The following is a 13,516-nucleotide window of genomic DNA, read 5'->3' on the forward strand; positions in this document are numbered from 1 at the left end:
AAGTATAATGTTTCCCCCACCATGCTTCATGGTTGGAACGATGTTCTTAGGGTTGAACTCATCCTTCTTATTCCTCCAAACATGGTGAGTTGAGTTAATGCCAAAGAGCTCAATTTTGGCCTCATCTGACCACAGCACCTTCTCCTAATAACTCACAGAATCATCCAGGTGGTCATTGGCAAACTTCAGACGGGCCTGCACATGTGCCTTCTTGAGCAGGAGGACCTTGTGGGCACTGCAGGATTTTAAACCTGTAAGGTGTAATGTGTTACCAATGGTTTTCTTGGTGACTGTGGTCCCAGCTGCCTTGAGATCATTAACAAGATCCCCCCATGTAGTTTTAGGCTGATCTCTCACCTTCCTCATGATCAAGGATACCCCACAAGGTGAGATTTTGCATGGTGCCCCAGATCGATGTCGATTGACAGTCATTTTGTATTTCTTACTATTGCACCAACAGTTGTCTTCTTCTCACCCAGCGTCTTACTTATGGTTTTGTAGCCCATTCCAGCTTTGTGCAGGTCTATGATCTTGTCCCTGACATCCTTAGAAAGCTCTTTGGTCTTGCCCATGTTGTAGAGGTTAGAGTCTGACTGATTCTGTGGACAGGAGTCTTTTATACAGGTGACTATGTAAGGCTATGTGCCCACGTTGCGGACCTGAAGCATATTTTTTACGCTTCTCCCTGGCGGGAAAATCGCATGCGGATATTACATGCGGTTTTCCCGCCAGGTAGAAGCGTTTGTGAGGCGTCTTTGCATGCATTTCTGCATGCGGGTTATCAAGCACTTCTCCAAGTGATTTTAGCATCACTTGGCAAAGTGCTTGACAACTTGTTCACACTATATAAATCCATGCAACCGGCAGCCGAGATGGATTTATATAGTGTGACCAAGTAATAGTTAAAAAAAAGAATCAGAATGGTAAAAAATAAAAAAATAAAGTTTATACTCGCCTACCGATACATTCTGTGCCCCGTCCGGAGTCTTGAGCGGCTCACGCTGTTGTGTGCAGGACCTGCGGTGATGTCATTGAGTCATGTGATGGGTCACATGACTCATGACGTGGCAGGTCCTTCACACAACAGCGCGACGGAGGGAAAACATCAGAAGATAAGTATAAACTTTATTTTATTCTTTTTTTTACAGGTTCTTTGGTACCCAGGTCTGGAGGAGAGTCTCCTCTCCTCCAGACCTGGGTACCATCCGCACATTGATTCCGCAGCGCTTCCGCAAAATTAATGAACATGCTGCGGATTTTTGAAAAATCCGCAGCATGGGCACTGACATTGTGGAATGCCATTGGGGACCATGGGGTGCGGATCTACATGCGTTTTACAAGCGTTTACGCTGAGGAAATTCCACAGCATATACGCTTGTAATACGCAACGTGGGCACCCAGCCTAAGACAGCTGTCTAATGCAGGTAACGAGTTGATTAGGAGCGTCTAACTGGTCTGTAGGAGCCAGAACTCATAATGGTTTGTAGGGGATCAAATACTTATTTCTCACTGCAAACTGCAAATAAATTTATCTAATTTATACAATGTGATTTTCTTGATGTTTTTTGGATATTCTATCTCTCAATGGTAAAATTAACCTACCCGTAAAATTATAGACTGTTCATGTCTCTGTCAGTGGGTAAACTTACAAAAACAGCGAGGGATCCAATACTTAGCATTAAACTGTCCTTATACAGTGAAGGAAATGTCTGTGTATTAGATAGAGGGGCAGATTTCTGATGCCTGTGTATTTGAGGGGCAGATTTCTGATGTCGGTGTATTAGATAGAGGGGCAGATTTCTGATGTCGGTGTATTAGATAGAGGGGCAGATTTCTGATGCCTGTGTATTAGATAGAGGGGCATATTTCTGATGCCTGTGTATTAGATAGAGGGGCAGATTTCTGATGCCTGTGTATTTGAGGGGCAGATTTCTGATGCCTGTGTATTAGATAGAGGGGCAGATTTCTGATGCCTGTGTATTTGAGGGGCAGATTTCTGATGCCTGTGTATTAGATAGAGGGGCAGATTTCTGATGCCTGTGTATTAGATAGAGGGGCAGATTTCTGATGCCTGTGTATTTGAGGGGCAGATTTCTGATGCCTGTGTATTAGATAGAGGGGCAGATTTCTGATGCCTGTGTATTTGAGGGGCAGATTTCTGATGCCTGTGTATTAGATAGAGGGGCAGATTTCTGATGCCTGTGTATTAGATAGAGGGGCAGATTTCTGATGCCTGTGTATTTGAGGGGCAGATTTCTGATGCCTGTGTATTAGATAGAGGGGCAGATTTCTGATGCCTGTGTATTAGAAGGCGCAGAGTTCTCTATAGATCGTCTACATTATAAGTTCTGCTGCTTATATTTCACTAGTTGTTAAAGGGACATTATTGTGTGCGCCGGTTTATGTATACATTATGTAACTTGCCTTTTAAAGGGACAGTGTCCTTCATATAAGTAGCTCAGGTCATACAGAGGCATGCATTTAATGTATGGTAATAGTTAAAGGGGCAGTGTCCTGTGTGCACAGGAGATAAGGGAGCTAAGATTAGGTAGGGAGCAGTGGAGGGAGGAGTGTCATATGACACACACACACATACACATATATACACACACACACTCAGTCTGGCAAAGTGTGAACTGGGATAACTGCTCTGGAGAGGAGACATCGGGTAAGGCTGCCGTCCTCTTAATGATTTCTTATGTGATCCAGCAGATTATGGTGGCTGGGTACAGCACAGATTGTGTGAGGGTGTGACACAGAACAAGCCCAGATTGTGTGCAGAGATTGTGTGTGCAGGACTCATATTGTGTGTCTGTACATGGCAGATAGTGTGACGAAGATTGCGAGAGCACATATGTGCAAGATGCGTGTTGTAAGCGAGTGTATGACACAGATAGTGTGTGTGTGTGATACAGATGTGTGTGTATGATACAGATAATGTGTGTGTGTATGATACAGATAGTGTGTGTGTATGATACAGATAGTGTGTGTGTGTGTGTGTGTATGATACAGATAATGTGCGTGTGTATGATACAGATAATGTGCGTGTGTATGATACAGATAATGTGCGTGTGTATGATACAGATAGTGTGTGTGTATGATACAGATAGTGTGTGTGTATGATACAGATAGTGTGTGTGTATGATACAGATAGTGTGTGTGTATGATACAGATAGTGTGTGTGTATGATACAGATAGTGTGTGTGTATGATACAGATAGTGTGTGTGTATGATACAGATAGTGTGTGTGTATGATACAGATAGTGTGTGTGTATGATACAGATAGTGTGTGTGTGTGTGTGTATGATACAGATAATGTGCGTGTGTATGATACAGATAATGTGCGTGTGTATGATACAGATAATGTGCGTGTGTATGATACAGATAGTGTGTGTGTATGATACAGATAGTGTGTGTGTATGATACAGATAGTGTGTGTGTATGATACAGATAGTGTGTGTGTATGATACAGATAGTGTGTGTGTATGATACAGATAGTGTGTGTGTATGATACAGATAGTGTGTGTGTATGATACAGATAATGTGTGTGTATGATACAGATAATGTGTGTGTATGATACAGATAGTGTGTGTGTATGATACAGATAGTGTGTGTGTATGATACAGATAGTGTGTGTGTATGATACAGATAATGTGTGTGTATGATACAGATAATGTGTGTGTATGATACAGATAGTGTGTATGATACAGATAGTGTGTGTGTGTGTATGATACAGATAATGTGTGTGTATGATACAGATAATGTGTGTGTATGATACAGATAATGTGTGTGTGTATGATACAGATAGTGTGTGTGTGTGTGTGTGTGATACAGATAATGTGTGTGTATGATACAGATAGTGTGTGTATGATACAGATAGTGTGTGTGTATGATACAGATAGTGTGTGTGTATGATACAGATAGTGTGTGTGTATGATACAGATAGTGTGTGTGTGTGTATGATACAGATAATGTGTGTGTGTATGATACAGATAGTGTGTGTGTGTATGATACAGATAGTGTGTGTGTGTATGATACAGATAGTGTGTGTGTATGATACAGATAATGTGTGTGTGTATGATACAGATAGTGTGTGTGTGTATGATACAGATAGTGTGTGTGTGTATGATACAGATAATGTGCGTGTGTATGATACAGATAATGTGCGTGTGTATGATACAGATAATGTGCGTGTGTATGATACAGATAGTGTGTGTGTAGGATACAGATAGTGTGTGTGTAGGATACAGATAGTGTGTGTGTATGATACAGATAGTGTGTGTGTATGATACAGATGGTGTGTGTGTATGATACAGATAGTGTGTGTGTAGGATACAGATAGTGTGTGTGTATGATACAGATAGTGTGTGTGTATGATACAGATAGTGTGTGTGTGTGTATGATACAGATAGTGTGTGTGTGTGTATGATACAGATAGTGTGTGTGTATGATACAGATAGTGTGTGTGTGTATGATACAGATAATGTGTGTGTGTATGATACAGATAATGTGTGTGTGTATGATACAGATAATGTGTGTGTATGATACAGATAATGTGTGTATGATACAGATAGTGTGTGTGTATGATACAGATAGTGTGTGTGTGTATGATACAGATAATGTGTGTGTATGATACAGATAGTGTGTGTGTGTATGATACAGATAATGTGTGTGTATGATACAGATAATGTGTGTATGATACAGATAGTGTGTGTGTGTGTATGATACAGATAGTGTGTGTGATACAGATAGTGTGTGTGTGTGATACAGATAGTGTGTGTGTATGATACAGATAATGTGTGTGTATGATACAGATAGTGTGTGTGATACAGATAGTGTGTGTGTGTGATACAGATAGTGTGTGTGTGTGATACAGATAGTGTGTGTGTGTGATACAGATAGTGTGTGTGTGTGATACAGATAGTGTGTGTGTATGATACAGATCATGTGTGTGATACAGATAGTGTGTGTGTGTATGATACAGATAATGTGTGTGATACAGATAGTGTGTGTGTGTGTGATACAGATAGTGTGTGTGTGTGATACAGATAGTGTGTGTGTGTATGATACAGATAGTGTGTGTGTGTATGATACAGATAGTGTGTGTGTATGATACAGATAATGTGTGTGTATGATACAGATAATGTGTGTGTGTATGATACAGATAATGTGTGTGTGTGATACAGATAGTGTGTGTGTGTATGATACAGATAGTGTGTGTGTGTATGATACAGATAGTGTGTGTGTATGATACAGATAGTGTGTGTGTATGATACAGATAATGTGTGTGTGTATGATACAGATAATGTGTGTGTGTATGATACAGATAGTGTGTGTGTATGATACAGAGTGTGTGTGTGTGATACAGATAGTGTGTGTGTGTGTATGATACAGATAGTGTGTGTGTGATACAGATAGTGTGTGTGTGTGTGTGATACAGATAGTGTGTGTGTGTGTGTGTGATACAGATAGTGTGTGTGTGTGTGTGATAGATAGTGTGTGTGTGTGTGTGATACAGATAGTGTGTGTGTGTATGATACAGATAGTGTGTGTGTGTGTGATACAGATAGTGTGTGTGTGTGTGATACAGATAGTGTGTGTGTGTGATACAGATAGTGTGTGTGTGTATGATACAGATAATGTGTGTGTGTATGATACAGATAGTGTGTGTGTATGATACAGATAGTGTGTGTGTATGATACAGATAATGTGTGTGTGTATGATACAGATAATGTGTGTGTATGATACAGATAGTGTGTGTGTATGATACAGATAGTGTGTGTGTATGATACAGATAGTGTGTGTGTGTATGATACAGATAGTGTGTGTGTGTGTGATACAGATAGTGTGTGTGTGTGTATGATACAGATAGTGTGTGTGTGTGTATGATACAGATAGTGTGTGTGTGTATGATACAGATAGTGTGTGTGTATGATACAGATAGTGTGTGTGTGTGATACAGATAGTGTGTGTGTGTATGATACAGATAGTGTGTGTGTGTATGATACAGATAGTGTGTGTGTATGATACAGATAATGTTTGTGTATGATACAGATAGTGTGTGTGTATGATACAGATAGTGTGTGTGTATGATACAGATAATGTTTGTGTATGATACAGATAGTGTGTGTGTATGATACAGATAATGTTTGTGTATGATACAGATAGTGTGTGTGTATGATACAGATAGTGTGTGTGTATGATACAGATAATGTTTGTGTATGATACAGATAGTGTGTGTGTATGATACAGATAATGTTTGTGTATGATACAGATAGTGTGTGTGTATGATACAGATAGTGTGTGTGTGTATGATACAGATAATGTGTGTGTGTATGATACAGATAGTGTGTGTGTATGATACAGATAGTGTGTGTGTATGATACAGATAATGTGTGTGTGTATGATACAGATAATGTGTGTGTATGATACAGATAGTGTGTGTGTATGATACAGATAGTGTGTGTGTATGATACAGATAGTGTGTGTGTGTATGATACAGATAGTGTGTGTGTGTGTGATACAGATAGTGTGTGTGTGTGTATGATACAGATAGTGTGTGTGTGTGTATGATACAGATAGTGTGTGTGTGTATGATACAGATAGTGTGTGTGTATGATACAGATAGTGTGTGTGTGTGATACAGATAGTGTGTGTGTGTATGATACAGATAGTGTGTGTGTGTATGATACAGATAGTGTGTGTGTATGATACAGATAATGTTTGTGTATGATACAGATAGTGTGTGTGTATGATACAGATAGTGTGTGTGTATGATACAGATAATGTTTGTGTATGATACAGATAGTGTGTGTGTATGATACAGATAATGTTTGTGTATGATACAGATAGTGTGTGTGTATGATACAGATAGTGTGTGTGTATGATACAGATAATGTTTGTGTATGATACAGATAGTGTGTGTGTATGATACAGATAATGTTTGTGTATGATACAGATAGTGTGTGTGTATGATACAGATAATGTTTGTGTATGATACAGATAGTGTGTGTGTATGATACAGATAATGTTTGTGTATGATACAGATAGTGTGTGTGTATGATACAGATAGTGTGTGTGTGTGATACAGATAGTGTGTGTGTGTATGATACAGATAATGTTTGTGTATGATACAGATAGTGTGTGTGTATGATACAGATAGTGTGTGTGTATGATACAGATAATGTTTGTGTATGATACAGATAGTGTGTGTGTATGATACAGATAGTGTGTGTGTGTGATACAGATAGTGTGTGTGTGTATGATACAGATAATGTTTGTGTATGATACAGATAGTGTGTGTGTATGATACAGATAGTGTGTGTGTATGATACAGATAATGTTTGTGTATGATACAGATAATGTTTGTGTATGATACAGATAGTGTGTGTGTGTGATACAGATAGTGTGTGTGTGTATGATACAGATAATGTTTGTGTATGATACAGATAGTGTGTGTGTATGATACAGATAATGTTTGTGTATGATACAGATAGTGTGTGTGTATGATACAGATAGTGTGTGTGTATGATACAGATAATGTTTGTGTATGATACAGATAGTGTGTGTGTGTGATACAGATAGTGTGTGTGTGTATGATACAGATAGTGTGTGTGTGTATGATACAGATAGTGTGTGTGTATGATACAGATAATGTTTGTGTATGATACAGATAATGTGTGTGTATGATACAGATAATGTTTGTGTATGATACAGATAGTGTGTGTGTGTGTGTGTGTGTGATACAGATAGTGTGTGTGTGTGTGTGTGTGATACAGATAGTGTGTGTGTGTGTGTATGATATTGAGAGTGTTCATACATACACATTATTGGGAGTAACTCTCTGCAGCGGGGTGTATTTGTGGTATTGTCCCCCGCTATCTCGCCCAGTCGGGCGGCGGTGCACAGAGCAGTCATTCAGCAGTGTGGGGCGGCGATCCGCCCAGTGTGGGGTTACATGGGGCACAACTCACTTTTTTTAGGATGTTGAAAAACCAGTTTGTGTCTGTAGGTCTCAGTGGGATTTCTCGGTATTGAAGACGTGCGGAAAACTCTGCAGCCCCCCAAGCTACAGGAAAAAGGTGAGGCGGGAATGGAGCGCAAGCTCCTGGGGCCAGAGCGTGGCGAGGGGTCACATTACTGTGCCACATCCTGGGGTCCGCAGCACTAACTTTACAGAACTGCAGAACATTGCTCCCCCTATCTCCTTACATACATAGTAGAGTATTCTGACCACTGACCTCCATACAGATCTGCAGAGCATTGCTCCCCTTCTCTCCTTACATACATAGTGGTGTATTCTGACCACTAACCTCCATACAGATCTGCAGAGCATTGCTCCCCTTCTCTCCTTACATACATAGTAGTGTATTCTGACCACTGACCTCCATACAGAACTGCAGAACATTGCTCCCTTTACCTCCATACAGATCTGCAGAACATTGCTCCCTTTACCTCCATACAGATCTGCAGAACATTGCTCCCCTTCTCTCCTTACATACATAGTGGTGTATTCTGACCACTGACCTCCATACAGATCTGCAGAACATTGCTCCCCTTCTCTCCTTCCATACATAGTAGTGTATTCTGACCACTGACCTCCATACAGAACTGCAGAACATTGCTCCCTTTACCTCCATACAGATCTGCAGAACATTGCTCCCTTTACCTCCATACAGATCTGCAGAACATTGCTCCCCTTCTCTCCTTACATACATAGTGGTGTATTCTGACCACTGACCTCCATACAGATCTGCAGAACATTGCTCCCCTTCTCTCCTTACATACATAGTGGTGTATTCTGACCACTGACCTCCATACAGATCTGCAGAACATTGCTCCCCTTCTCTCCTTACATACATAGTAGTGTATTCTGACCACTGACCTCCATACAGATCTGCAGAACATTGCTCCCCTTCTCTCCTTACATACATAGTAGAGTATTCTGACCACTGACCTCCATACAGATCTGCAGAGCATTGCTCCCCTTCTCTCCTTACATACATAGTAGTGTATTCTGACCACTGACCTCCATACAGATCTGCAGAACATTGCTCCCCTTCTCTCCTTACATACATAGTAGTGTATTCTGACCACTGACCTCCATACAGATCTGCAGAGCATTGCTCCCCTTCTCTCCTTACATACATAGTGGTGTATTCTGACCACTGACCTCCATACAGATCTGCAGAACATTGCTCCCCCTATCTCCTTACATACATAGTAGAGTATTCTGACCACTGACCTCCATACAGATCTGCAGAGCATTGCTCCCCTTCTCTCCTTACATACATAGTAGTGTATTCTGACCACTGACCTCCATACAGATCTGCAGAACATTGCTCCCCTTCTCTCCTTACATACATAGTAGAGTATTCTGACCACTGACCTCCATACAGATCTGCAGAACATTGCTCCCCCTATCTCCTTACATACATAGTAGTGTATTCTGACCACTGACCTCCATACAGATCTGCAGAGCATTGCTCCCCTTCTCTCCTTACATACATAGTAGTGTATTCTGACCACTGACCTCCATACAGATCTGCAGAGCATTGCTCCCCTTCTCTCCTTACATACATAGTAGTGTATTCTGACCACTGACCTCCATACAGATCTGCAGAGCATTGCTCCCCTTCTCTCCTTACATACATAGTAGAGTATTCTGACCACTGACCTCCATACAGATCTGCAGAGCATTGCTCCCCTTCTCTCCTTACATACATAGTAGTGTATTCTGACCACTGACCTCCATACAGATCTGCAGAGCATTGCTCCCCTTCTCTCCTTACATACATAGTAGTGTATTCTGACCACTGACCTCCATACAGATCTGCAGAACATTGCTCCCCTTCTCTCCTTACATACATAGTAGTGTATTCTGACCACTGACCTCCATACAGATCTGCAGAACATTGCTCCCCTTCTCTCCTTACATACATAGTAGAGTATTCTGACCACTGACCTCCATACAGATCTGCAGAGCATTGCTCCCCTTCTCTCCTTACATACATAGTAGAGTATTCTGACCACTGACCTCCATACAGAACTGCAGAACATTGCTCCCCTTCTCTCCTTACATACATAGTAGAGTATTCTGACCACTGACCTCCATACAGAACTGCAGAACATTGCTCCCCTTCTCTCCTTACATACATAGTAGAGTATTCTGACCACTGACCTCCATACAGATCTGCAGAACATTGCTCCCCTTCTCTCCTTACATACATAGTAGAGTATTCTGACCACTGACCTCCATACAGATCTGCAGAACATTGCTCCCCTTCTCTCCTTACATACATAGTAGAGTATTCTGACCACTGACCTCCATACAGAACTGCAGAACATTGCTCCCCTTCTCTCCTTACATACATAGTAGAGTATTCTGACCACTGACCTCCATACAGATCTGCAGAACATTGCTCCCCTTCTCTCCTTACATACATAGTAGAGTATTCTGACCACTGACCTCCATACAGAACTGCAGAACATTGCTCCCCTTCTCTCCTTACATACATAGTGGTGTATTCTGACCACTGACCTCCATACAGAACTGCAGAACATTGCTCCCCTTCTCTCCTTACATACATAGTAGAGTATTCTGACCACTGACCTCCATACAGATCTGCAGAACATTGCTCCCCTTCTCTCCTTACATACATAGTAGAGTATTCTGACCACTGACCTCCATACAGATCTGCAGAACATTGCTCCCCTTCTCTCCTTACATACATAGTAGTGTATTCTGACCACTGACCTCCATACAGATCTGCAGAACATTGCTCCCCTTCTCTCCTTACATACATAATAGTGTATTCTGACCACTGACCTCCATACAGATCTGCAGAACATTGCTCCCCTTCTCTCCTTACATACATAGTAGTGTATTCTGACCACTGACCTCCATACAGATCTGCAGAACATTGCTCCCCTTCTCTCCTTACATACATAGTAGTGTATTCTGACCACTAACCTCCATACAGATCTGCAGAACATTGCTCCCCTTCTCTCCTTACATACATAGTAGAGTATTCTGACCACTGACCTCCATACAGATCTGCAGAGCATTGCTCCCCTTCTCTCCTTACATACATAGTGGTGTATTCTGACCACTGACCTCCATACAGATCTGCAGAACATTGCTCCCCTTCTCTCCTTACATACAGTACAGACCAAAAGTTTGGACACACCTTCTCATTTAAAGATTTTTCTGTATTTTCATGACTATGAAAATTGTACATTCACACTGAAGGCATCAAAACTATGAATTAACACATGTGGAATTATATACTTAACAAAAAAGTGTGAAACAACTGAAAATATGTCTTATATTCTAGGGTCTTCACAGTAGCCACCTTTTGCTTTGATGACTGCTTTGCACACTCTTGGCATTCTCTTGATGAGCTTCAAGAGGTAGTCACCGGAAATGGTCTTCCAACAATCTTGAAGGAGTTCCCAGAGATGCTTAGCACTTGTTGGCCCTTTTGCCTTCACTCTGTGGTCCAGCTCACCCCAAACCATCTCGATTGGGTTCAGGTCTGGTGACTGTGGAGGCCAGGTCATCTGGCGTAGCCCCCCATCACTCTCCTTCTTGGTCAAATAGCCCTTACACAGCTTGGAGGTGTTTGGGGTCATTGTCCTGTTGAAAAATAAATGATGGTCCAACTAAACGCAAACCGGATGGAATAGCATGCCGCTGCAAGATGCTGTGGTAGCCATGCTGGTTCAGTATGCCTTCAATTTTGAATAAATCCCCAACAGTGTCACCAGCAAAGCACCCCCACACCATCACACCTCCTCCTCCATGCTTCACGGTGGGAACCAGGCATGTAGAGTCCATCCGTTCACCTTTTCTGAGTAGCACAAAGACACGGTGGTTGGAACCAAAGATCTCAAATTTGGACTCATCAGACCAAAGCACAGATTTCCACTGGTCTAATGTCCATTCCTTGGGTTCTTTAGCCCAAACAAGTCTCTTCTGCTTGTTGCCTGTCCTTAGCAGTGGTTTCCTAGCAGCTATTTTACCATGAAGGCCTGCTGCACAAAGTCTCCTCTTAACAGTTGTTGAAGAGATGTGTCTGCTGCTAGAACTCTGTGTGGCATTGACCTGGTCTCTAATCTGAGCTGCTGTTAACCTGTGATTTCTGAGGCTGGTGACTCGGATAAACTTATCCTCAGAAGCAGAGGTGACTCTTGGTCTTCCTTTCCTGGGGCGGCCCTCATGTGAGCCAGTTTCTTTGTAGCGCTTGATGGTTTTTGCAACTGCACTTGGGGACACTTTCAAAGTTTGCCCAATTTTTCGGACTGACTGACCTTCATTTCTTAAAGTAATGATTGCCACTCGTTTTTCTTTACTTAGCTGCTTTTTTCTTGTCATAATACAAATTCTAACAGTCTATTCAGTAGGACTATCAGCTGTGTATCCACCTGACTTCTGCACAACACAACTGATGGTCCCAACCCCATTTATAAGGCAAGAAATCCCACTTATTAAACCTGACAGGGCACACCTGTGAAGAGAAAACCATTTCCGGTGACTACCTCTTGAAGCTCATCGAGAGAGCGCCGAGAGTGTGCAAAGCAGTCATCAAAGCAAAAGGTGGCTACTGTGAAGAACCTAGAATATAAGACATATTTTCAGTTGTTTCACACTTTTTTGTTAAGTATATAATTCCACATGTGTTAATTCATAGTTTTGATGCCTTCAGTGTGAATGTACAATTTAAATACAGAAAAACCTTTAAATGAGAAGGTGTGTCCAAACTTTTGGTCTGTACTGTACATAGTAGAGTATTCTGACCACTGACCTCCATACAGATCTGCAGAACATTGCTCCCCTTCTCTCCTTACATACATAGTAGTGTATTCTGACCACTGACCTCCATACAGATCTGCAGAACATTGCTCCCTTTACCTCCATACAGATCTGCAGAACATTGCTCCCCTTCTCTCCTTACATACATAGTAGTGTATTCTGACCACTGACCTCCATACAGATCTGCAGAGCATTGCTCCTCTTCTCTCCTTACATACATAGTAGAGTATTCTGACCACTGACCTCCATACAGATCTGCAGAACATTGCTCCCCTTCTCTCCTTACATACATAGTGGTGTATTCTGACCACTGACCTCCATACAGATCTGCAGAACATTGCTCCCTTTACCTCCATACAGATCTGCAGAACATTGCTCCCCTTCTCTCCTTACATACATAGTAGTGTATTCTGACCACTGACCTCCATACAGATCTGCAGAGCATTGCTCCCCTTATCTCCTTACATACATAGTAGTGTATTCTGACCACTGACCTCCATACAGATCTGCAGAACATTGCTCCCCTTCTCTCCTTACATACATAGTAGAGTATTCTGACCACTGACCTCCATACAGATCTGCAGAACATTGCTCCCCTTCTCTCCTTACATACATAGTAGAGTATTCTGACCACTGACCTCCATACAGATCTGCAGAACATTGCTCCCCTTCTCTCCTTACATACATAGTAGTGTATTCTGA

At 41.6% G+C, this 13,516-nt stretch overlaps 1 protein-coding gene across 2 annotated transcripts in view; it reads left to right on the top strand.

Annotated features, from left to right (window-relative positions):
* Positions 1 to 2,509: 2,509 nt before the first annotated feature.
* Positions 2,510 to 13,516, top strand: part of CUNH17orf114 (chromosome unknown C17orf114 homolog) — a 34,245-nt gene continuing 23,238 nt past the window's right edge. For both annotated transcript variants that reach the window (XR_012251155.1, XM_073651018.1), the window contains exons 1-2: positions 2,510 to 2,668; positions 8,012 to 8,081. The gene's annotated coding sequence lies outside the window, so the exon portion shown is untranslated. The remainder of the gene's footprint in view (positions 2,669 to 8,011; positions 8,082 to 13,516) is intronic.

This window comes from Phyllobates terribilis, unplaced genomic scaffold (genome assembly GCF_046119375.1).
Source record: "Phyllobates terribilis strain yellow unplaced genomic scaffold, ASM4611937v1 Scaffold_11__3_contigs__length_659146591, whole genome shotgun sequence".
Lineage (NCBI taxonomy): Eukaryota > Metazoa > Chordata > Amphibia > Anura > Dendrobatidae > Phyllobates > Phyllobates terribilis.